A 24345-nucleotide genomic window follows, 5' to 3' on the forward strand; every position below is an offset into this window, starting at 1 on the left:
ACGAGAGAGAGAGACCTGTTCTAACAACAGAGAGAGAGAGACCTGTTCTAACAACAGAGAGAGAGAGAGACCTGTTCTAACGAGAGAGAGAGACCTGTTCTAACAACAGAGAGAGACCTGTTCTTACAGAGAGAGAGATAAACCTGTTCTAACAACAGAGAGAGAGACCTGTTCTAACAACAGAGAGAAAGACCTGTTCTAACAGAGAGAGAGAGAGAGACCTGTTCTGACAACAGAGAGAGAGAGACCTGTTCTGACAACAGAGAGAGAGAGACCTGTTCTAACAACAGAGAGAGAGAGACCTGTTCTAACAACAGAGAAAGAGAGACCTGTTCTGACAACAGAGAGAGAGAGAGAGACCTGTTCTAACAACAGAGAGAGACCTGTTCTAACAACACAGAGAGAGAGACCTGTTCCAACAACACAGAGAGAGAGACCTGTTCTAACAACAGAGAGAGAGAGAGACCTGTTCTAACGAGAGAGAGAGAGAGAGAGAGAGAGAGAGAGAGACCTGTTCTGACAACAGAGAGAGAGAGACCTGTTCTAACGAGAGAGAGAGACCTGTTCTAACAACAGAGAGAGAGAGACCTGTTCTAATAACAGAGAGAGAGAGACCTGTTCTAACGAGAGAGAGAGACCTGTTCTAACAACAGAGAGAGAGAGAGAGACCTGTTCTGACAACAGAGAGAGAGAGACCTGTTCTAACAACAGAGAGAGAGAGACCTGTTCTGACAACATAGAGAGAGAGACCTGTTCTAACGAGAGAGAGAGACCTGTTCTAACAACAGAGAGAGAGAGACCTGTTCTAACAACAGAGAGAGAGACCTGTTCTAATAACAGAGAGAGAGAGAGACCTGTTCTAACAACAGAGAGAGAGACCTGTTCTAACAACAGAGAGAGAGAGACCTGTTCTAACAACAGAGAGAGAGAGAGACCTGTTCTAACAACAGAGAGAGAGACCTGTTCTAACAACAGAGAGAGAGAGAGAGACCTTTTCTAACAACAGAGAGAGAGAGACCTGTTCTAACAACAGAGAGAGAGACCTGTTCTAACAACAGAGAGAGAGAGACCTGTTCTAACAACAGAGAGAGAGACCTGTTCTAACAACAGAAATAGAGAGAGACCTGTTCTAACAACAGAGAGAGAGAGAGACCTGTTCTAACAACAGAGAGAGAGAGACCTGTTCTAATAACAGAGAGAGTGAGACCTATTCTAACAACACAGATAGATACCTGTTCTAACAACACACACAGAGAGAGAGACCTGTTCTAACAGAGGCAGAGAGACCTGTTCTAACAACAGAGACAGAGAGACCTGTTCTAACAACAGAGAGAGAGAGACCTGTTCTAACAACAGAGAGAGAGAGACCTGTTCTAACAACAGAGAGAGAGAGACCTGTTCTAACAACAGAGAGAGAGACCTGTTCTAACAACAGAGAGAGAGAGACCTGTTCTAACAACAGAGAGAGAGACCTGTTCTAACAACACAGAGACAGAGACCTGTTCTAACAATAGAGAGAGACCTATTCTAAGAGAGAGAGATACCTGTCTCTTGTCATGGGTTATACACTACCGGTCAAAAGTTTTAGAACACCTACTCATTCAAGGGTTGACCTTTGTTTGTACTATTTTCTACGTTGTATAATAAATAGTAGGGAAGACATCACATCAATGAAATACACATATGGAATCATACAGTAACCAAAAAAGTGTTAAACAAATATTTGAGATTCTTCAAATAGCCACACTTTGCTTTGATGACAGCTTTGCACACTCTTGGCATTCTCTCAACCAGCTTCATGATGTTGTCACCTGGAATTAATTTCATTTAACAGGCCTTCTTGAAAGTTAATTTTTGCAATGTCTTTCCTTCTTAATGTGTTTGAGCCAATCCGTTGTGTTGTGACAAGGTAAAGGTGGAATACAGAAGATAGCCCTATTTGGTAAAAGACCAAGTCCATATTGTGGCAAGAACAGTTCAAATAAGCAAAGACAAACGACAGTCCATCATTACTTTAAGACATGAAGGTCAGTCAATATGGAACATTTCAATAACTTTGAAAGTTTCAGTCCCAAAAACCATCAAGCGCTATGATGAAACTGTCTCTCATGAGGACCGCCACAGGAATGGAAGACCCAGAGTTACCTCTGTTGCAGAGGATTAGTTCATTAGAGTTAACAGCCTCAGATATTGCAGCCCAAATAAATGCTTCACAGAGTTCAAGTAACAGACACATCTCAACATCAACTGTTCAGAAGAGACTGTGTGAATCAGGCCTTCATGGTCGAATTGCTGCAAAGAAACCACATCTAAAGGATCCCAATAATAATAAGAAGAGACTTGGTCAAGGGTTATTGGTTTTTGGTTCCCTAGTTCCTTATTCAAGGGTTATTTTATTATTAGTTTCTGTCACGCCCTGACCTGAGAGAGACGGTTTATTTCTCTATTTTGTTAGGTCAGGGTGTGGGGTGGGCATTCTATGTTTTGTATTTCTTTGTTTTGGGCCGAGTATGGTTCCTAACCAGAGGCAGCTGTCTATCGTTGTCTCTGATTAGGAATCATACTTAGGCAGCCTTTCCCACCTGTGTTTGTGGGTAGTTGTTTTTTGTTTAGTTTTCTGTACCTGACAGAACTGTTGGCTTGTTTTTGTTCTTTTGTTCAAGTGTTTCATAGTGGAATAAAATCATGAGCACTCAACATGCTGCACCTTGGTCCCCTCATTACGACAGCCGTTACAGTTTCCTAGTTCCCTAGTCCTGGGTTATTGGTTATTAGTTCCCTAGTTCCCTAGTCATGGATTATTAGTTCCTTAGTCCTGGGTTATTAGTTCCCTAGTTCCCTAGTCATGGATTATTAGTTCCCTAGTTCCCTAGTCATGAATTATTAGTTCCCTAGTTCCCTAGTCATGGATTATTAGTTCCCTAGTTCCCTAGTCATGGATTATTAGTTCCCTAGTTCCCTAGTCATGAATTATTAGTTCCCTAGTTCCCTAGTCATGGATTATTAGTTCCCTAGTCATGGATTATTAGTTCCCTAGTCATGGGTTATTGATTCCCTAGTTCCCTAGTCATGGATTATTGATTCCCTAGTTCCCTTGTCATGGGTTATTGATTCCCTAGTTCCCTAGTCATGGATTATTGATTCCCTAGTTCCCTAGTCATGGATTATTGATTCCCTAGTTCCCTAGTCATGCATTATTAGTTCCCTAGTCATGGGTTATTGGTTATTAGTTCCCTAGTTCCCTAGTCATGGATTATTAGTTCCTTAGTTCCCTAGTCCTGGGTTATTGGTTATTAGTTTCCTAGTTCCCTAGTCCTGGATTATTAGTTCCCTAGTCCTTGGTTATTGGTTATTAGTTCCCTAGTTCCCTAGTCATGGATTATTAGTTCCTTAGTTCCCTAGTCATGGGTTATTAGTTCCCTAGTCATGGATTATTAGTTCCCTAGTCCTGGGTTATTAGTTCCCTAGTCATGGATTATTAGTTCCCTAGTCATGGGTTATTGATTCCCTAGTTCCCTAGTCATGGATTATTGATTCCCTAGTTCCCTAGTCATGGATTATTAGTTCCTTAGTTCCCTAGTCATGGGTTATTGGTTATTAGTTTCCTAGTTCCCTAGTCCTGGGTTATTAGTTCCCTAGTCATGGATTATTTGTTCCCTAGTTCCCTAGTCATGGATTATTAGTTCCCTAGTTCCCTAGTCATGGATTATTAGTTCCCTAGTTCCCTAGTCATGGATTATTAGTTCCCTAGTTCCCTAGTCATGGATTATTAGTTCCCTAGTCATGGATTATTAGTTCCCTAGTCATGGATTATTAGTTCCCTAGTTCCCCAGTCATGGATTATTAGTTCCCTAGTTCCCTAGTCATGGATTATTAGTTCCCTAGTCATGGATTATTAGTTCCCTAGTCATGGATTATTAGTTCCCTAGTCATGGATTATTAGTTCCCTAGTCATGGGTTATTAGTTCCCTAGTTCCCTAGTCATGGGTTATTAGTTCCCTAGTCATGGATTATTAGTTCCCTAGTCATGGATTATTAGTTCCCTAGTTCCCTAGTCATGGATTATTAGTTCCCTAGTTCCCTAGTCATGGGTTATTAGTTCCCTAGTTCCCTAGTCATGGATTATTAGTTCCCTAGTTCCCTAGTCATGGATTATTGATTCCCTAGTTCCCCAGTCATGGGTTATTAGTTCCCTAGTCATGGGTTATTGGTTATTAGTTTCCTAGTTCCCTAGTCATGGGTTATTAGTTCCCTAGTTCCCCAGTCATGGGTTATTGATTCCCTAGTTCCCTAGTCATGGATTATTGATTCCCTAGTTCCCTTGTCATGGGTTATTGATTCCCTAGTTCCCTAGTCATGGATTATTGATTCCCTAGTTCCCTAGTCATGGATTATTGATTCCCTAGTTCCCTAGACATGGATTATTGATTCCCTAGTTCCCTAGTCATGGATTATTGATTCCCTAGTTCCCTAGTCATGGATTATTTGTTATTGATTCCCTAGTGTAGTCATGGGTTATTTGTTATTGATTCCCTAGTGTAGTCATGAGTTATTTGTTATTAATTCCCTAGTGTAGTCATGGGTTATTTGTTATTAATTCCCTAGTGTAGTCATGGGTTATTTGTTATTAATTCCCTAGTGTAGTCATGGGTTATTTGTTATTAATTCCCTAGTGTAGTCATGGGTTATTTGTTATTAATTCCCTAGTGTAGTCATGAGTTATTTGTTATTAATTCCCTAGTGTAGTCATGGGTTATTTGTTGTTAATTCCCTAGTGTAGTCATGGGTTATTTGTTGTTAATTCCCTAGTGTAGTCATGGGTTATTTGTTATTAATTCCCTAGTGTAGTCATGGGTTATTTGTTATTAATTCCCTAGTGTAGTCATGGGTTATTTGTTATTGATTCCCTAGTGTAGTCATGGGTTATTTGTTATTAATTCCCTAGTGTAGTCATGAGTTATTTGTTATTAATTCCCTAGTGTAGTCATGGGTTATTTGTTATTGACTCCCTAGTGTAGTCATGGGTTATTTGTTATTAATTCCCTAGTGTAGTCATGGGATATTTGTTATTGATTCCCTAGTGTAGTCATGGGTTATTTGTTATTGATTCCCTTGTGTAGTCATGGGTTATTTGTTATTAATTCCCTAGTGTAGTCATGAGTTATTTGTTATTAATTCCCTAGTGTAGTCATGGGTTATTTGTTGTTAATTCCCTAGTGTAGTCATGGGTTATTTGTTATTAATTCCCTAGTGTAGTCATGGGTTATTTGTTATTAATTCCCTAGTGTAGTCATGGGTTATTTGTTATTGATTCCCTAGTGTAGTCATGGGTTATTTGTTATTGATTCCCTAGTGTAGTCATGGGTTATTTGTTATTAATTCCCTAGTGTAGTCATGGGTTATTTGTTATTGATTCCCTAGTGTAGTCATGGATTATTTGTTATTAATTCCCTAGTGTAGTCATGGGTTATTTGTTATTAATTCCCTAGTGTAGTCATGGATTATTGATTCCCTAGTGTAGTCATGGGTTATTTGTTATTGATTCCCTAGTGTAGTCATTAGTTATTTGTTATTAATTCCCTAGTGTAGTCATGGGTTATTTGTTATTGATTCCCTAGTGTAGTCATGGGTTATTTGTTATTGATTCCCTAGTGTAGTCATGGGTTATTTGTTATTAATTCCCTAGTGTAGTCGTGGGTTATTTGTTATTAATTCCCTAGTGTAGTCATGGGTTATTTGTTATTAATTCCCTAGTGTAGTCATGGGTTATTTGTTATTATTTCCCTAGTGTAGTCGTGGGTTATTTGTTATTGATTCCCTAGTGTAGTGATGGGTTATTTGTTATTAATTCCCTAGTGTAGTCATGGGTTATTTGTTATTAATTCCCTAGTGTAGTCATGGGTTATTTGTTATTAATTCCCTAGTGTAGTCATGGGTTATTTGTTATTAATTCCCTAGTGTAGTCATGGGTTATTTGTTATTAATTCCCTAGTGTATTCATGGGTTATTTGTTGTTAATTCCCTAGTGTAGTCATGGGTTATTTGTTATTAATTCCCTAGAGTAGTCATGGGTTATTTGTTATTAATTCCCTAGTGTAGTCATGGGTTATTTGTTATTAATTCCCTAGTGTAGTGATGGGTTATTTGTTATTAATTCCCTAGTGTAGTCATGGGTTATTTGTTATTAATTCCCTAGTGTAGTCATGGGTTATTTGTTATTAATTCCCTAGTGTAGTCATGGGTCATTTGTTATTAATTCCCTAGTGTAGTCATGGGTTATTTGTTATTAATTCCCTAGTGTAGTCATGGGTTATTTGTTATTAATTCCCTAGTGTAGTCATGGGTTGTTTGTTATTACTTCCCTAGTGTAGTCATGGGTTATTTGTTATTAATTCCCTAGTGTAGTCATGGGTTATTTGTTATTAATTCCCTAGTGTAGTCATGGGTTATTTGTTATTAATTCCCTAGTGTAGTCATGGGTTGTTTGTTATTACTTCCCTAGTGTAGTGATGGGTTATTTGTTGCTGGTTCTCTTGTTCCGTGTTCATGTATTATTGGTTATACAAAGAAGAAACTCCAACACACCAGTAATCTTTAGGTTTCTGTTGTTTTTCCCAGTCTTGATGTTGATGGATCTCATCTACGTTGTTGTATCAGTCAAGGTATTTTTGGGGTTTTACATAACTACACTACATGGCCATAAGTATGTCGACACCTTCTCGCCGAACATCTCATTCCAAAATCATGGGCATTAATATGGATTTGGTCCCCCTTTGCTGCTATAACAGCCTCCACTCTTCTGGGAAGGCTTTCCACTAGATGTTGGAACATTGCTGCGGGGACTTGCTTCCATTCAGCCACAAGAACAGTAGTTAGGTCGGGCACTGATGTTGGGCGATTAGGCCTGGCTCGCAGTCGGCATTCCAATTCATTCCAAAACCTGTTTGATGGGGTTTAGGTCAGGGCTCTATGCAGGCCAGTCAAGTTCTTCCACACCGATCTCAACCAACCATTTCTGTATGTAACTCGCTTTGTGCATGGGGGATTGTCATACTGAAACAGGAAAGGACCTTCCTCAAACTTTTGCCACAAAGTTGGAAGCACAGAATAATCTAGAATGTCATTGTATGCTGTAGCATTAATATTTCCCTTCACTGGAACTAAGGGGCCTAGCCCGAACCATGTAAAACAGCCCCAGACCATTATTCCTCCTCCACCAAACTTTACAGTTGGCACTATGCATTGGGGCAAGTAGCGTTCTCCTGACACCTGCCAAACTCAGATTCGTCCGTCTGACTGCCAGGCTTTTCCACTGCTCCAGAGTCGAATGGCGGCGAGCTTTACACCACTCCAGGCGACGTATGGCATTGTGCATGGTGATCTTAGGCTTCGACGCTTGACATTGTGCATCATAATTTTAGGCTTGTGAGCGGCTGCTCGACCATGGAAACCAATTTCATGAAGCTCCCGACGAATAGTTATTGCGCTGTCATTGCTTGCAGAGGCAGTTTGGAACTTGGTAGTGAGTGTTACAACCGAGGACTGATGATTATTACACGCTACAGCACTCGGCGGTCCCGTTCTGTGAACTTGTGTGGCCTACCACTTCACGGCTGAGCCATTGTTGCTCCTAGACGTTTCCACTTCACAATAACAGCACTTACAGTTGACCGGGGGCAGCTTTAGCAGGGCAGACGAAATGACTTGTTGGAAAGGTGGCATCCTATGACGGTGCCACATTGAATGTCACTGAGCTCTTCAGTAAGACATTTCTACTGCCATTGTTTGTCTATGCAGTTTGCATGGCTGTGTTCTCGATTGTATACACCCGTCAGCAACGGTTGTGACCGAAATAGCCGAATCCACTAATTTGAAGGGGTGTCTGTCACGCCCTGACCTTGGAGATCCTTTTATGTCTCTATTTGGGTTGGTCAGGGCGTGAGTTGGGGTGGGCATTCTATGTCCCTTTACCTTTGTTTGGTATTTCTTTTTTTCGGCCGGGTATGGCTCTCAATCAGGGACAGCTGTATATCGTTGTCGCTGATTGGGAGCCATACTTAGGCAGCCTGTTTTCCTTTGGGTTTTGTGGGTGGTTATTTTCTGTTTAGTGTTTTGCACCTGACGGAACTGTTCGGTTGTGCTTTTTGTTTTGCTTGTCGCATTAGTGTTCAGTTTTAACATTAAAATGACGAACACTTACCACGCTGCATTTTGGTCTGATTTCTCTTCCCCTTCATCCGAGGACGACGAAGACCGTTACAGTGTCCACATACTTTTGAGTACATAGTGTAGCTACCGCCCGTTACATTGGCACTGTTGTTATTGTACTTGTCAAACTGTTGTTGTTGGAACTCTGGGATATGGTCTTGGTAAAGGTTTGGGTGGCCTTGTTGCTGGTTGCCTATAACAACTAATTATCATGATCACTTGTGACAGTGTTATCTATATATGTGTTTGTCTGTTGGTCTGTATTGGACTGGTATATTGATTGATCTGTTGTGCCCACTGTAGGTTTTGAATTCTGATACTGTCTTTGTATCTTTCTGTGTGTCTCTCTCTGTGTTTCTCTCTGTGTGTCTCTCTCTGTGTCTCTCTCTGTGTGTCTCTCTCTCGCTCTCTGTGTCTCTCTCTCGCTCTCTCTGTGTGTCTCTCTCTCGCTCTCTCTGTGTGTCTCTCTCTCGCTCTCTGTGTCTCTCTCTCGCTCTCTGTGTCTCTCTCTCTCGCTCTCTCTGTGTGTCTCTCTCTCGCTCTCTCTGTGTCTCTCTCTCTCGCTCTCTGTGTCTCTCTCGCTCTCTGTGTCTCTCTCGCTCTCTGTCTCTCTCTCTCGCTCTCTGTCTCTCGCTCTCTGTCTCTCTCTCGCTCTCTCTGTGTGTCTCTCTCTCGCTCTCTCTGTGTGTCTCTCTCTCGCTCTCTGTGTCTCTCTCTCTCGCTCTCTGTCTCTCTCTCTCGCTCTCTCTGTGTCTCTCTCTCGCTCTCTCTGTCTCTCTCTCGCTCTCTCTGTGTCTCTCTCTCGCTCTCTGTGTCTCTCTCCCTCGCTCTCTGTCTCTCTCTCGCTCTCTGTCCATTGAAAAGAGAACAGCATGTGTAATTGACGATTTGCTGTGTAGAAGAGATGCTCTGCCTCAGTCTCAGTAGAGAAAATTCAGTTTCACTGGTCCATAATGTCTGAATGACTGAATGGATGATTCCTTGCTGTCTGTCTGGATGACTGTCTGGATGATTCTATGCTTTCTGTCTGGATGACTGACTGGATGATTCTATGCTGTCTGTCTGGATGACTGTCTGGATGATTCTATGCTGTCTGTCTGGATGACTGAATGGATGATGCCATGCTGTCTGTCTGTAGGACTGACTGGATGAGTCCTCCAGTTAGAGAGAGAGAGAGAGAGAGAGAGCGCTGCCTTGCCAGCACGAGTTCTGTGTTTATTTACTTTGTCAGACGCTCCTCATCTGTTTGTGTGTTTATAATGCAACACATACACGCTGGCTCGCCTCCGCTCTGTTCCTCAGGAAATACAATTATCTGCAACGTTCAGCCCCGCTGCAGACAGATATATCTAACTACACAGGGGAGTGAAGATGCATCACTATGCAGAGAGGGTGTGTGTGTGGGTGGGTGGGTGGGTGTGTGTGTGTGTGGGTGGGTGTGTGAGGGATGTTAACAATTGGCCATTAACAGAGACATTAACAGTTGGACATAACAACATCTTCAGTTCCTGTAGGAGCCACAGCCTCTGACCTTCTTATATGTTGGAAGCAGTGAGAATGAAAGGGGAGAGGGAGGGAGAGGAAGAGAGACAGAGAAGTATGGAAAAAAGGACGGAAGGGAGAGAGGGAGGGAGGTAGGGATGGAGGGGGTAGGGACAGAGAATGTGGGATCAAGAATGAGGGGGAGGGATGGAAAAGAAGTGTGCAATAGACAAACACAGACTGAAACAGAGCGAGACAGAGTGCGAGAAAGAGTGAGAGTCAGAGAGAGAGACATATAGAGAGACAGAGAGAAAGAGAGAGAGGCTGAGAGATCAAGACAGTTAGAGAGACAGAGAGATTGAGACAGAAAAAAGGCACAACTGAAATGTGTCTTCTGCACTTAATCCAACCCCCCTGAGTCAGAGAGGTGCGAGAGGCTGCCTAATCGACATCCACGTCATCGGCACCCGGGGAGCAGTTGCTGTTGGGGGTAAACTGCCGTGATCAAAGGCAGAATCCCCCACCTTGCCGGCTCGAGGATTCAAACTTTAACCGCTACAAAGAGAGTCAGAGATCAAGAGAGAGAGAGAGAGAGAAAGAGAGAGAGAGAGAGAGAGAGGAGAGAGAGAGAGAGAGAGATGAGAGAGGAGATGAGAGAGAGAGAGAGAGAGAGAGCGAGAGAGAGAGAGAGAGAGAGAGGAGAGAGAGAGAGAGGAGAGAGAGAGAGGAGAGAGAGGAGGGAGAGAGAGAGAGAGAGAGAGGAAGAGAGGAGAGGAGAGATCGAGAAAGAGGGAGAGGGAGAGGGAGAGAAAGAAAGAAAGAGAGAGAGAGAGATCGAGAGAGAGAGAGAGAGAGAGAGAGAGAGAGAGAGAGATATAATGAGATAAACCGATATAATGACAGATACCGATAGAGATGGACAAAAGAAAGATACAAACTGAGCGAAAGAGAGAGACAGTTAGAGAGAGAGACAGTTAGAGAGAGAGACAATTAGTTAGAGGGACAGTTAGATTGAGGGACAGCTAGAGAGAGAGACAGCTAGAGACGAGAGACTCTTGGTGTAAGTGTCATGGCTATCATAATGGGGTAGTCAGTCTGGGACTGTATACTAGCACATTCACTACAGGTACGGACTAGACCATATAAAGAGATGGTTGCAGACCTCCCTACAGACTAGACTAGCCAATACCATATAAAGAGATGGTTGCTTGAAGTTCAGAACAACAAACACAAAAACTTAAAAAAAACTGAAACACACAGTACCAGTCAAAAGTTTAAGAACACCAAAAGTTTAAAAACACAAAGGTTTTCTTTATTTCTACTATTTTCTACATTGTAGAATAATAGTGAAGACATCAAAACTATGAAATAACACCTATGGAATCATGTAATAACCCAAAAAGTGTTAAATAAATCAAAATATATAAATATCTTCAGAGTAGCCACCCTTTGCCTTGAGTCCTCCCTACAGACTAGACTAGCTAATACCAGATAAAGAGATGGTTGTAGTCCTCCCTACAGACTAGACTAGCTAATACCAGATAAAGAGATGGTTGTAGTCCTCCCTACAGACTAGACTAGCTAATACCAGATAAAGAGATGGTTGTAGTCCTCCCTACAGACTAGACTAGCCAATACCAGATAATGAGATGGTTGTAGTCCTCCCTACAGACTAGACTAGCTAATACCAGATAATGAGATGGTTGTAGTCCTCCCTACAGACTAGACTAGCTAATATCAGATAATGAGATGGTTGTAGTCCTCCCTACAGACTAGACTAGCTCATACCAGATAAAGAGATGGTTGTAGTCCTCCCTACAGACTAGACTAGCCAATACCAGATAAAGAGATGGTTGTAGTCCTCCCTACAGACTAGACTAGCCAATACCAGATAATGAGATGGTTGTAGTCCTCCCTACAGACTAGACTAGCTCATACCAGATAAAGAGATGGTTGTAGTCCTCCCTACAGACTAGACTAGCTAATACCAGATAAAGAGATGGTTGTAGTCCTCCCTACAGACTAGACTAGCCAATACCAGATAATGAGATGGTTGTAGTCCTCCCTACAGACTAGACTAGCCAATACCAGATAATGAGATGGTTGTAGTCCTCCCTACAGACTAGACTAGCTCATACCAGATAAAGAGATGGTTGTAGTCCTCCCTACAGACTAGACTAGCTAATACCAGATAAAGAGATGGTTGTAGACCTCCTTACAGACTAGACTAGCTAATACCAGATAAAGAGATGGTTGCTTGAAGTTCAGAACAACAAACACAAAAACTTTAAAAAAAACTGAAACACACATTACCAGTCAAAAGTTTAAGAACACCTACTCATTCAAGGGTTTTTCTTTATTTTTACTATTTTCTACATTGTAGAATAATAGTGAAGACATCAAAACTATGAAATAACACATATGGAATCATTTACTAACCAAAAAAGTGTTAAATAAATCAAAATATATTTTATTTTTCAGAGTCTTCAGAGTAGCCACCCTTTGCCTTGATGAAAGCTTTGCATACTCTTGGTGTTCTCCCAACCAGCTTCACCTGATTCCATAGGTGTTATTTCATAGTTTTGATGTCTTCGCTATTATTCTACAATGTAGAAAATAGTACAAATAAAGAAAAGGCCTTGATGTGTGTGTGTGTCCAACCTTTGGCTGGTACTGAATAGACTGGTACTGTATAGACTGGTACTGTATAGACTGGGCACTGTATAGACTGGTACTGTATAGACTGGGCACTGTATAGACTGGGTACTGTATAGACTGGGCACTGTATAGACTGGGTACTGTATAGACTGGGTACTGTATAGACTGGGTACTGTATAGACTGGTACTGTATAGACTGGGTACTGTATAGACTGGGTACTGTATTGACTGGGCACTGTATAGACTGGGTACTGTATAGACTGGGCACTGTATAGACTGGGCACTGTATAGACTGGGCACTGTATAGACTGGTACTGTATAGACTGGTACTGTATAGACTGGTACTGTATAGACTGGGTACTGTATAGACTGGTACTGTATAGACTGGGCACTGTATAGACTGGTACTGTATAGACTGGGCACTGTATAGACTGGGTACTGTATAGACTGGGCACTGTATAGACTGGGTACTGTATAGACTGGGTACTGTATAGACTGGGTACTGTATAGACTGGTACTGTATAGACTGGTACTGGGCACTGTATAGACTGGGCACTGTATAGACTGGTACTGTATAGACTGGGTACTGTATAGAGTGGTACTGTATAGACTGGGTACTGTATAGACTGGCACTGTATAGACTGGTACTGTATAGACTGGGTACTGTATAGACTGGTACTGTATAGACTGGGCACTGTATAGACTGGTACTGTATAGACTGGGCACTGTATAGACTGGGTACTGTATAGACTGGGTACTGTATTGACTGGGCACTGTATAGACTGGGTACTGTATAGACTGGGTACTGTATAGACTGGTACTGTATAGACTGGTACTGGGCACTGTATAGACTGGTACTGTATAGACTGGGCACTGTATAGACTGGGCACTGTATAGACTGGGTACTGTATAGACTGGGCACTGTATAGACTGGGCACTGTATAGACTGGTACTGTATAGACTGGGCACTGTATAGACTGGTACTGTATAGACTGGTACTGTATAGACTGGTACTGTATAGACTGGTACTGTATAGACTGGGCACTGTATAGACTGGGCACTGTATAGACTGGGCACTGTATAGACTGGTACTGTATAGACTGGGTACTGTATAGACTGGGCACTGTATAGACTGGGCACTGTATAGACTGGTACTGTATAGACTGGGCACTGTATAGACTGGGCACTGTATAGACTGGTACTGTATAGACTGGTATTTTATAGACTGGGAGGGCAAAGGGACAGGTGCTCTGTACAGGAAGTGCCCTATCTGGGGACAGGTGCTCTGTACAGGAAGTGCCCTATCTGGGCACATGCCTGCCTCCCAATAGTCATTCTATTCCTTTGACTTGAGCTGATTATTTGAATGGGTTCATTTCCATTTGATCGAATATCTGATTTGTAATTTGATTGTATCTTAATTGTTTGTGTGTGTTCCAGAGGCGATTGCATGCTCGCTTAATTGATCAATTGATCGACCAATCAACTGATTGCGTGCATAGCCCCCCAAAAAATCTCAGTTGATTGTGTAACACTTTCTTTTAAGAGGGTCCTTATTACATGTGTAATTACACTGTAACATGTATTGTAGTTAACTGTAACGACTCGTAGTTACAATGTCATCATAACGTACCTGGTAGTAATTGCGGTCTGTAATTACAGAAGTGTAACAGTAAATGCTTGTCACAAATGGGACATTTCCACTAAATACAACAACTTAGTGTTTCGCTTCATCCCAGCTGCATCCGATTCATTAACAACTGTGACAAAGGTTGTTAGACAGGATTTGGCTAGTTCATTTTATCTTAAAGGGGTTCTTAATTAATGTGTACTTATACAATACATTACCCATCCTGACAATCCAATTGAGTAAAAGTAAACATACCTTAATAGAAAATGACTCAAGGTAAAAGTGAAAGTCACCCAGTAAAATACTACTTGAGTAAAAGTCTAAAAGTTTTTGGTTTTAAATATACTGAAGTATCAAAAGTTAAAGTATAAATCATTTTTCATTCCTTATACGAACCAGACGGCTCAATAAATATATAGAATATATATATAGAATAAGGCTGTAATGTAAGAAAATGTGGAAAAAGTGAAGGGGTCTGAATACTTTCCGAAGGAACAGTATATATATATATATATATATATATATATATATATATATATATATATATATATATATATATATACTGTATATATATATACACACAGCCAAGACAATGCAGGAGTGGCTTTGGGACAAGTCTCTGAATGTCCTTGAGTGGCCTAGGCAGAGCCTGGACCTAAACCTGATCGAACATCTCTGGAGAGACCTGAAAATAGCTGTGCAGCGACGCTCCTCATCCAACCTGACAGAGCTTGAGAGGATCTACAGAGAAGAATGGGAGAAACTCCCCAAATACAGGTGTGCCAAGCTTGTAGCGTCATACCCAAGAAGAATCGATGCTGTAATCACTGCCAAAGGTGCTTCAACAAAGTACTGAGAAAAGAGTCTGAATACTTATGTAAATGTTTTTTTTCTTTGTCATTATAGGGAATTGTGTGTAGATTGATGAGGGGGAAAAAAACGATTTAATCCATTTTAGAATAAGGCTGTAATGTAACAAAATGTGGAAAAAGTCATGGGGTCTGAATACTTTCCTAATGCACTGTATACATATATTAAGGATAGCCAGGGGCACATTCCAACACTCAGACATATAATTTACAAACAAAGCATTTGTGTTTAGTGAGTCCACCAGATCAGAGGCAGTAGGGATGACCAGGGATGCTCTCTTGATAAGTGTGTGAATTAGACAATTATCCTGTCCTGCTAAGAATTCAAAATGTAATGAGTACTTTTGGGTGTCGGGAAAATGTATGGAGTAAACAGTACATTAGTTCATTTAAGAATGTAGTGGAGTAAAATTTAAATATGTAAGGTAATGATAAATCAAACTAATTAAGTAGTGCTTTAAAGTATTTTTACTTATTAACGATGCACTCTCAAGCGTTTGTATAATTTCAGACAGTAGTTTTGAAAGTGGCGCTCATGAGCCAAAAGTGGTCCTCGTTTTTTGGTGTACTATGTCATCAAATTGTGTACTACATCATCCATTTCATATGATATGTTACATCTTGAAAATAAAAAAAATATATTACAAAATGTGTTCAGCTTGAGATCCTGGAGTGTATCCTTAACTACTGGTACTTATTTTACACCGCTGCCGATAGCATCCAAACACAACATATTTCAGCATGCACAAACCCTGAGATATGTGTTAGCCAACTGAGAACCGATCTACTCATTGACACAACTCTGCTTAGATCGCCAGGTAGTAACTTAACTTTGGTTGTTTTGTCTACTAGTTTAGCGAGCCGGCTAACGCTGCTGCTGGCAACTGCTGAGCTAGCCTAGCTAGATACCTAGTTGGCTGTTAATATTAAGTATACATACCTTCTTAATCGGTTAAATAGAACGGCTCGTAGAATTGACAGCCCTTCTCCAATTTGCTTTTCAGCACTGACGTTGTGATAATTCTGTGGACATGGTTTACGGGGAACTTTGGCATCTAGCTACACTACATGACCAAAAGTATGTGGACCCTGCACGTTAAACATCTCATTTCAAAATCATGGGCATTAATATGGAGTTGGTCCCCCCTTTGTTGCTATAACAGCCTCCACTCTTCTGGGAAGGCTTTCCACTAGATGTTGGAACATTGCTGTGGGGACTTGCTTCCATTCAGCCAGAAGAGCATTAGTGAGGTCGGGTACTGATGTGGGGCGATTAAGCCTGGCTCGCAGTCAGCGTTCCAATTCATCCCAAAGGTGTTTGATGGGGTTGAGGTCAGGGCTTTGTGAAGGCCAGTCAAGTTCTTCTACACCGATCTCGATAACCCATGTCTGTATGGACCTCGCTTTGTGAACAGGGGCATTGCAATACTGAAACAGGAATGAATACTGAAACAGGGCCTAGCCCGAACCATGAAAAACAACCCCAGACCATTATTCCTCCTCCACCAAACGTTACAGTTGGCATTACGCATTTGTGCAGGTAGCGTTCTCCTGGCATGCGTCAAACCCAGATGAATCCGTCGGACTGCCAGATAGAGAAGCGTGATTCATCACCCAAGAGAACGCGTTTCTACTGCTCCAGAGCTTTACACCACGCCAGCCAACGCTTGTCATTGCGCATTTTGAACTTGGGCATGTGAGCGGCTGCTCGGCCATGGAAACCCATTTCATGAAGCTCCTGACGAACAGTTCTTGTACTGACATTGCTTCCAGAGGCAGTTTGGAATTCAGTAGTTAATGTTGCTGTCGAGGACAGACGACTTTTAGGCACTACACGCTTCATCACTCGGAGATCCAATTCTGTGAGCTTGTGTGGCCTACCACTTTGCGGCTGAACCGTTGTTGCTCCTAGACGTTTCCAATTCACAATAACAGCACTTACAGTTGACCGGGGCAGCTCTAGCAGGGCAGAAATTTTATGAACTGACTTGTTGGACAGGTGGCATCCTATTGACGGTGCCACTTTGAAAGTCACTGAGCTCTTCAGTAAGGCCATTCTACCATCAATGTTTGTTTATGTAGATTGCATGACTGTTCTCAATTTTATACTCCTGTCAGCAACTGGTTTGGCTGAAATAGCCATATCCACTCATTTGAAGGGGTGTCCACATACATTTGTATATATAGTGTAGTTAGAAAATGTTAGCTGGCACTTTTGTTAGTCCTACCAACTAGGCTAGCTAGTTAGCTAACTAGTTAATTAACTAGTTACCATAGCATGTTCTATAGACTTTCCATGCAATCTTTTGAGTTTTGTTTGTATTAGCTAACAAGCTAGTTAGTTAGTTAGTTTTCTCACCTTGACTAGCTACATGTGTCAACACGCACTATGAGGAACAGGTCCGTGTGGCTCAGTTGGTAGAGCATGGTGTTTGCAACACCAGGGTTGTGGGTTCGATTCCCACGGGGGGCCAGTATGGAGAAAAGAAAAAATTTATGAAATGTGTTCACTACTGTAAGTCGCTCTGGATAAGAGTGTCTACTAAAATGTAAATGTAATTAGTTCCTTTTCAATCGAGCTAAACACTAACTAACTCATTAGTATTAGCACACATAGGCCCAGATATTTCCACGGAAGTGTAAATGAGAAGCATCAGGTTGGAGTTTCCGCCAAATATGGTGGGGAGAGGAAGGTCAGTGTCCGGCAGTGGGATGGTATGGAGCGAGATGGAACTTGCAAATGCGCACTTCAGACTAGGTGTTGCCTAACATAAATATGCAAATACATGCTAGAACGTGCCAATAGCATCATGCTAGCTCGTGCTTGGCTCTGCCCATTTGACTCGCTAGCTTCCCTTTGGAAATAACAAGGGGTGGTCTATATTGGGGTAGTTATAAAATTCTTTGCTGTTAGCATGCACTTTTATAGCTGGATAACACAAGAACTAACTAGGCCTAACCTATAGAAAGCAACATGATGATGACAACCAGTATAGGGTAACTTAGTGTCTAAATTGTCATACATTCTTTTTACCACAAGGTCTCAGACTCCAACATGGAAGAAAGAAATATGTGAAGACAGAGAAACTACAGAACTATAGAACTATAGAACTATAGACAGAGAAACGATAGAACTATAGAACTATAGAACTGTAGACAGAGAAATGATAGAACTATAGAACTGTAGACAGAGAAACTACAGAACTATAGACAGAGAAACTATAGAACTATAGAACTGTAGACAAACTACAGAACTATAGAACTATAGACAGAGAAATGATAGAACTATAGAACTGTAGACAGAGAAACTACAGAACTATAGACAGAGAAACTATAGAACTATAGAACTGTAGACAGAGAAACTACAGAACTATAGAACTATAGACAGAGAAACTATAGAACTGTAGACAGAGAAACTATAGAACTATAGACAGAGAAACGATAGAACTATAGAACTGTAGACAGAGAAACTATAGAACTATAGACAGAGAAACTATAGAACTATAGAACTGTAGACAGAGAAACTACAGAACTATAGAACTATAGACAGAGAAACTATAGAACTGTAGACAGAGAAACTATAGAACTATAGAACTATAGACAGAGAAACTATAGAACTATAGAACTATAGACAGAGAAACTATAGAACTATAGACAGAGAAACTACAGAACTATAGAACTATAGACAGAGAAATGATAGAACTATAGAACTGTAGACAGAGAAACTACAGAACTATAGAACTATAGACAGAGAAACTATAGAACTGTAGACAGAGAAACTATAGAACTGTAGACAGAGAAACTATAGAACTGTAGACAGAGAAACTATAGAACTATAGAACTATAGACAGAGAAACTATAGAACTATAGAACTATAGACAGAGAAACTATAGAACTATAGACAGAGAAACTATAGAACTATAGACAGAGAAAATATAGAACTATAGAACTATAGACAGAGAAACTATAGAACTGTAGAACTGTAGAACTATAGACAGAGAAACTATATAACTATAGAACTATAGACAGAGAAACTATAGAACTATAGAACTATAGACAAACTATAGAACTATAGACAAACTATAGAACTACAGACAGAGAAACTATAGAACTATAGAACTATAGACAGAGAAATGATAGAACTATAGAACTGTAGACAGAGAAACTACAGAACTATAGAACTATAGACAGAGAAACTATAGAACTGTAGACAGAGAAACTATAGAACTGTAGACAGAGAAACTATAGAACTGTAGACAGAGAAACTATAGAACTATAGAACTATAGACAGAGAAACTATAGAACTATAGAACTATAGACAGAGAAACTATAGAACTATAGACAGAGAAACTATAGAACTATAGACAGAGAAAATATAGAACTATAGAACTATAGACAGAGAAACTATAGAACTGTAGAACTGTAGAACTATAGACAGAGAAACTATATAACTATAGAACTATAGACAGAGAAACTATAGAACTATAGAACTATAGACAAACTATAGAACTATAGACAAACTATAGAACTACAGACAGAGAAACTATAGAACTATAGAACTATAGACAGAGAAACTATAGAACTATAGAACTATAGACAGATAAACTATAGAACTATAGACAGAGCATCTATAGAACTATAGAACTATAGAACTATAGACAGAGAAACTACAGAACTATAGAACTATAGAACTATAGACAGAGAAACTATAGAACTATAGACAGAGAAACTATAGAACTATAGAACTATAGACAGAGAAACTATAGAACTATAGACAGAGACAGAGAAACTATAGACAGAGAAACTAGAGAACTATAGAACTATAGACAGAGAAACTATAGAACTATAGAACTATAGACAGAGAAACTATAGAACTATAGACAGAGAAACTATAGAACTGTAGACAGAGAAACTATAGAACTATAGAACTATAGATAGAGAAACTATAGAACTAGAGACAGAGAAACTATAGAACTAGAGACAGAGAAAATATAGAACTATAGACAGAGAAACTATAGAACTGTAGAACTATAGACAGAGAAACTATAGAACTATAGACAGAGAAACTATAGAACTATAGAGCTATAGACAAACTATAGAACTATAGACAGATAAACTATAGAACTATACAACTGTAGACAGAGAAACTACAGAACTATAGACAGAGAAACTATAGAACTATAGAACTATAGACAGAGAAACTATAGAACTATAGAACTATAGACAGAGAAACTATAGAACTATAGAACTATACACAGAGAAACTATAGAACTATAGACAGAGCATCTATAGAACTATAGAACTATAGAACTATAGACAGAGAAACTACAGAACTATAGAACTATAGAACTATAGACAGAGAAACTACAGAACTATAGAACTATAGACAGAGAAACTATAGAACTATAGACAGAGAAACTATAGAACTATAGACAGAGAAACTATAGAACTATAGAACTATAGACAGAGAAACTATAGACAGAGACAGAGAAACTATAGAACTATAGAACTATAGACAGAGAAACTATAGAACTATAGACAGAGAAACTACAGAACTATAGAACTATAGAACTATAGAACTGTAGACAGAGAAACTATAGAACTATAGACAGAGAAACTATACAACTATAGAACTATAGACAGCGAAACTACAGAACTATAGACAGAGAAACTACAGAACTATAGAACTATAGAACTATAGAACTATAGACAGAGAAACTGTAGAACTATAGACAGAGAAACTATAGAACTATAGATCTATAGACAGAGAAACTATAGAACTATAGACAGAGAAACTATAGAACTGTAGACAGAGAAACTATAGAACTATAGAACTATAGATAGAGAAACTATAGAACTAGAGACAGAGAAACTATAGAACTAGAGACAGAGAAACTATAGAACTATAGAGCTATAGACAAACTATAGAACTATAGACAGATAAACTATAGAACTATAAAACTGTAGACAGAGAAACTACAGAACTATAGACAGAGAAACTATAGAACTATAGAACTATAGACAGAGAAACTATAGAACTATAGAACTATAGACAGAGAAACTATAGAACTATAGAACTATAGACAGAGAAACTATAGAACTATAGACAGAGCATCTATAGAACTATAGAACTATAGAACTATAGACAGAGAAACTACAGAACTATAGAACTATAGAACTATAGACAGAGAAACTACAGAACTATAGAACTATAGACAGAGAAACTATAGAACTATAGACAGAGAAACTATAGAACTATAGACAGAGAAACTATAGAACTATAGAACTATAGACAGAGAAACTATAGAACTATAGACAGAGACAGAGAAACTATAGAACTATAGAACTATAGACAGAGAAACTATAGAACTATAGACAGAGAAACTACAGAACTATAGAACTATAGAACTGTAGACAGAGAAACTATAGAAATATAGACAGAGAAACTATAAAACTATAGAACTATAGACAGCGAAACTACAGAACTATAGACAGAGAAACTACAGAACTATAGAACTATAGAACTATAGACAGAGAAACTGTAGAACTATAGACAGAGAAACTATAGAACTATAGAACTATAGACAGAGAAACTATAGAACTATAGAACTATAGACAGAGAAACTATAGAACTATAGACAGAGAAACTATAGAACTGTAGACAGAGAAACTATAGAACTATAGACAGAGAAACTATAGAACTATAGACAGAGAAACTATAGAACTATAGACAGAGAAACTACAGAACTATAGACAGAGAAACTATAAAACTATAGAACTATAGACAGCGAAACTACAGAACTATAGAACTATAGACAGAGAAACTGTAGAACTATAGACAGAGAAACTATAGAACTATAGAACTATAGACAGAGAAACTATAGAACTATAGAACTATAGACAGAGAAACTATAGAACTATAGACAGAGAAACTATAGAACTGTAGACAGAGAAACTATAGAACTATAGACAGAGAAACTATAGAACTATAGACAGAGAAACTACAGAACTAAAGAACTATAGAACTATAGACAGAGAAACTATAGAACTATAGACAGAGACAGAGAAACTATAGAACTATAGACAGAGAAACTACAGAACTATAGAACTGTAGACAGAGAAACTATAGAACTATAGAACTGTAGACAGAGAATCTATAGAACTATAGACAGAGAAACTACAGAACTATAAAACTATAGACAGAGAAACTACAGAACTATAGAACTACAGACAGAGAAACTAAAGAACTATAGAACTATAGACAGAGAAACTATCGAACTATAGACAGAGAAACTATAGAACTATAGAACTATAGACAGAGAAACTATAGAACTATAGACAGAGAAACTATAGAACTATAGAACTGTAGACAGAGAAACTATAGAACTATAGAACTGTAGACAGAGAAACTATAGAACTATAGAACTATAGAACTATAGACAGAGAAACTATAGAACTATAGACAGAGAAACTATAGAACTATAGGCAGAGAAACTATAGAACTATAGAACTGTAGACAGAGAAACTATAGAACTATAGAACTATAGACAGAGAAACTATAGAACTATAGAACTGTATACAGAGAAACTATAGTACTATAGAACTACAGACAGAGACAGAGCTGTTGATTTCTATTGTAACTTGAAATAGACAATCCCATTTTTCTAAATTAGCTATCTAGGCTACTCACCATGCTATACTATCTATGCTACTCACCATGCTATACTGTCTATGCTACTCACTAGTCTATACTATCTATGCTACTCACTAGTCTATAACATCTATGCTACTCACTATGCTATACTATCTATGCTACTCACTAGTCTATAACATCTATGCTACTCACTATGCTATACTATCTATGCTACTCACTAGTCTATAACATCTATGCTACTCACTATGCTATACTATCTATGCTACTCACTAGTCTATAACATCTATGCTACTCACTATGCTATACTATCTATGCTACTCACCATTCTATACTATCTAGGCTACTCACTAGTCTATACTATCTATGCTACTCACCATGCTATACTATCTAGGCTACTCACCATGATATACCATCTATGCTACACACCATGCTATACTATCTATGCTACTCACCATTCTATACTATCTAGGCTACTCACCATGATATACCATCTATGCTACTCACTAGTCTATACTATCTATGCTACTCACCATGCTATACTATCTATGCTACTCACCATGCTATACTATCTAGGCTACTCACCATTCTATACTATCTATGTTACTCACTAGTCTATACTGTCTATGCTACTCACCATGATATACCATCTATGCTACACACCATGCTATACTATCTATGCTACTCACCATTCTATACTATCTAGGCTACTCACCATGATATACCATCTATGCTACACACCATGCTATACTATCTATGCTACTCACCATTCCATAGGCTACAGATTTGAGTCACCAGTAGAATACTTATTTGTATTTTATATCTATATTAAATATTTCATGAACCGGCTCGAAGTTCGTAACAAAAAGGGAGACAACGTGGAGATAAGGAATAACAAAATATATGTATTTAACTGAAGTAAAGTAAATACAATTAACAATGGTGTGTGTAGTCAGTAGTGTAAGTGAGTGGTTGCGTTACATGTGATAATGAGGGGTGTTGAAAGGTGCCAAAGCAAACAATCAAACAGCCACAAAAACGCCACAACCAAAATCTATCAGTGTGTCTGCATGGAGAGAGTCTCCTCAATGAATGGGGAAGAGGTGTATTTATCCTGGGACACACCTGGGCCCAGGTGTGTCTGCATGGAGAGAGTCTCCTCAATGAATGGGGAAGAGATGTATTTATCCTGGGACACACCCGGGCCCAGGTGTGTCTGCATGGAGAGAGTCTCCCAATGAATGTGGAAGAGGTGTATTTATCCTGGGACACACCCGGGCCCAGGTGTGTCTGCATGGAGAGAGTCTCCTCAATGAATGGGGAAGAGGTGTATTTATCCTGGGACACACCCGGGCCCAGGTGTGTCTGCATGGAGAGAGTCTCCCAATGAATGGGGAAGAGGTGTATTTATCCTGGGACACACCTGGGCCCAGGTGTGTCTGCATGGAGAGAGTCTCCTCCATGAATGGGGAAGAGGTGTATTTATCCTGGGACACACCTGGGCCCAGGTGTTTCCCATGTCGCTAACAACCCTCCCGGCTCCGCCCACCAACATCCTAATAAGGAAAACAAGAGCAAAGAGAAAGAATTCGGCAGACAGAGTGGGAGGGTCGTCACAAATGTAATCTAATTATCAATCTAACAATAAAAATCCTAATTATTTTGTAGTAAATGTAAGGTATTTTTACATGTTGCAAATAAAGTTGACTAAAGTCGAAGCTCATCTATTGTCTGTATGTATTGTCTCTTGGTAATGAGCAGTAGGTCTAAGTAATTATATAGAAGTTGCTATATCCTTTGTAACAGCTAGTAATTACGTTTTATTTCCGCAGATATTACATGTCCTC

At 39.5% G+C, this 24345-nt stretch overlaps 1 protein-coding gene across 1 annotated transcript in view; it reads left to right on the forward strand.

Moving 5' to 3' along the window:
* Positions 1-24345, forward strand: part of LOC115176304 (hippocalcin-like protein 4) — a 47928-nt gene that overhangs the window by 20626 nt on the left and 2957 nt on the right. The gene's annotated exons all lie outside the window — the stretch shown is intronic.

Source organism: Salmo trutta, chromosome 36 (assembly GCF_901001165.1).
Source record: "Salmo trutta chromosome 36, fSalTru1.1, whole genome shotgun sequence".
NCBI classification, from domain to species: Eukaryota; Metazoa; Chordata; class Actinopteri; order Salmoniformes; family Salmonidae; genus Salmo; species Salmo trutta.